Genomic DNA, 3,343 nt, shown 5'->3' with positions numbered 1-3,343 from the left:
ATCCCTTCTCTCAGGATTTTAGGCATGCATGAACATGTACCTTGTGTGAGCTTCAAGCCAGTGGGTCTGAGACTCAAACCACAGTTGGCTATGTGGGAGTCCTGTGCCTTAACCACTATGCCCCTGCTGGCCTCCAAAGTTGAACTTTTTATATCTTGTACTAGTGAGAAATTCCTTGAATTTTGGGTAATGGTAATTTTATTAATTTATTCAGCTAGATAACATACTTTTAATATATGTTGGGTTTATTGGTTAGAGTTCTTCATTTCAAACAGAACTTTTGCTGCTATTTTAAGCATAACAAGAGTTTTAAGCATTGGAGATAAGATAAAGATTCATTTATAGAGATGCAAAAATCGACTCTGGAATAAGGCTCCAGAAATGATATCACAGAAATGAGCTGCCAGTGGAGGTGCTGCCTCACCACAATCAGGAAGCTGTAGAATCTACTGATGAGTACTGAGTTAGACCATCTCAGATTAGTTCTTAAGAGCAGAACAGAAACCTTAATTCTGTGCTTCTTCCAATGTCATATCCAGAACTAAAGTCCTATGGAAATGAGTACTACCAGCAAACCTAAATCCTGTTCAAAATTTAAAATTTAATTTATAGTTTTGTACAATAAAAAGATCATTGGACTAGATAGTTATTAAGCAAACTAGTCTAATGGATGTTTAGTAAAAACAGTGAGACAAAATGAAAGAAGAGAAAATTGCCTTTTTAGTAGGAAAACAAACATTTGAACAGAGTAAGGTAACATGAGAATAAAATAGACCATTTTTATTTTTCTTATTCGAATTGCCAGAGGTCCAGTTCACTTGTCAAAGAGAAACAAGACAGGAAGATAAAGCATCCCCCAATGGGTCAATCCCTGCTCTTCCATTTCTCCACTGTGTTCAGATTTTGGGCACACAAATACCTGAGCACAGTCTGTTTTTCAGGGACTATGCTGCAGTTGGCGATGTGGGATCCAGCTCACTTAACCACCAGGCTACAGAGCCGGCCCAAGATGCCATTTCTGTAGCCTATGTTAAACTTAGTGTGGCCAAGTGATTGAGTTCTGGCCAGCAGATTGTGTGAGAAAATGTATATTTTCTTAGAATGACAGGGTTAAAAAAAAAAAAAAGCTAGATAAAAGGGCCCCCTTGTTCTTTTCTGTGTTTTTGCCTTTTATCAGTCCAAATCCCAATGGAATGACTGAGGTCCTAAAGTCCTCTTAGGCCATGAGGTGATCTTCTACATGTTTGGAATGGCAGATCTGAGAGAACTGAACCTGATCCCTTTTGATAGCATGGTGTCCTCATGCCAAGCTCTGAAATTCATAGCCCTGAACTTATTTATTTAATTAGTTAATTTTCTTGCCATAGGATTCACACACTCACCAGCGACGACATACATACATACATACATATACATAAAGATATATATATATATATATATAAGCATCCCCATATAGGGTATGCTGAAGCTGCAATCCCTTCTCTGCTGTTTTCCCTCCTGGTAAGGATCTTGTGCATGTGTACCCAGTGTGCTCTTCAAACTGCCTACAGTGATTCATGTGGGATCCTGTTCCCTTACATTAGGCCAGGAGCCAGCCCTGGACTTCTTTATTTTAAAGAGAAACAATTTCCTTTTAATTTAAACCACTTCAATGTGAGAATTTCACTTACATGTGATTTTTTTTTTTACTATTCAATCATTCTATATCATTACAGCATATGAAATGAATTTTCTCATCACAAATACACTGTACATTGGTTCAGTCAAAGATATTACCATATCTTTATTATTAAGATCAACAGATAATTTTCTATTTTCCTGTCCCTTAAATGTTTTGCTTTTCTTTTTATATGAGTCCTTATTCAGTCCTTACTAATATAATCATCTCAACTCAATCTTTCAAAACGTATGTGGTAAGGCAAAAATACGTGTAAATGTCTCTGTATTTTTACCACTCAAATTGAAGTAATTTGGAGCAATAGTCATAAATTGTGTGAGATTGTTCTCCTTTCAGAAAGTCTATTGTTTCATATGAGACACGTGTCAATTAGCCTTCATACCTTCTTTAGTAGGTTGAATCTACACTTAGCAGAATTCCATTTCTGATTAGTTTCCAGTGCTAATGTAAAAATTCTCCTTTAAAATAAAATGTCTATTAGTTCAATGAAGTTATAGTAGGATTGCTACCTTCTTTTGAATTCCCAATGTGCTCATATTTATGTATGCATGTATATTCATACACATATATATGCCTATCTGTATATATGTGTAGTTAACATTTCTATAATTTCACAAATATTTACTGAGACTCTATTATATTCTAGGTATAGGGTATTAAAATGTAAATGTACTCAGAAATCATAAATAAGTTTTATTCAACTCAATGCAGTTAAATTTGTATAGCATCCTTAACCGGACTGGTGTGAAATGTATTTATGTTGGAAAATTAACTTTACAAGCTAAGTAATGGATAGTGATTGAATGTATAAAAGAATTTAAAATAAAAGAAAATATATTATTAAAAAATGCAATAGAAACAGAAGAACTGGAAAATACAATGATGGGGTAATATATATTAAAACAAAGAAATACAAATAGATTGAAAAGGATTTCATTTTAGAATGATGGCTATGCTTCCAACATAAAAGAAAACAATATGATCGTTTTCTTTAAACTTGGAGCAATAAAAAAGTCCTATTCATAATAAAAAGTTATTGTATAAGTTGTTTTAGTCTCCCTCTGAGTCAATAAATCAAAGCAAATTACATATTGGAGTTGAATTAATGCAAATAAATTAAAAATTAGGATTTCTAATTGGGTGGCTTCACTTTTAATTTTTGTTACTTTCCTTCAACATTAATAAGCAGTGACTTTTCATTCATACCATGAATAGTGTCTAATATGTGTGAAATATAACAAAAAAAAACACAAATAATCTGACTTTAATTATATTGCTGCTTAGCCTCAAGGAATGTTGTAATAATGTATTGTGTTCTGTTCTGTCTGTATATTGGTATGTTCTGAAGAAAAAGAACAAAAAACTCTAAAATTTTTCTTTAACTGTGTATTTTATCTTGTTTTTAAACAGAAGCACGATATCTTATATACACTGATCCGCTATATAATAGAAAAAAATATTGAATTTGGAATCAGACTACTGGGTGAGAATTTTCTCTGCCACTAATTACATGACCTAAGAAGAGCAATTTGACCTATCTGGGCCTGTATTTCCTGTCTGTAAATGCAATAAAATACCTGCCCTGCCTTACTCTCAGTTGTTGGGCAGGTGGAATTTTTTTTTTTTTTTTTTTTTTTTTTTTTTAAGGGCACCGGGGCTTGCGAA

This window comes from Tupaia chinensis, unplaced genomic scaffold, assembly GCF_000334495.1.
Source record: "Tupaia chinensis unplaced genomic scaffold, TupChi_1.0 Scaffold000050_1, whole genome shotgun sequence".
NCBI classification, from domain to species: domain Eukaryota; kingdom Metazoa; phylum Chordata; class Mammalia; order Scandentia; family Tupaiidae; genus Tupaia; species Tupaia belangeri.
This window is presented reverse-complemented; position numbering follows the sequence as displayed.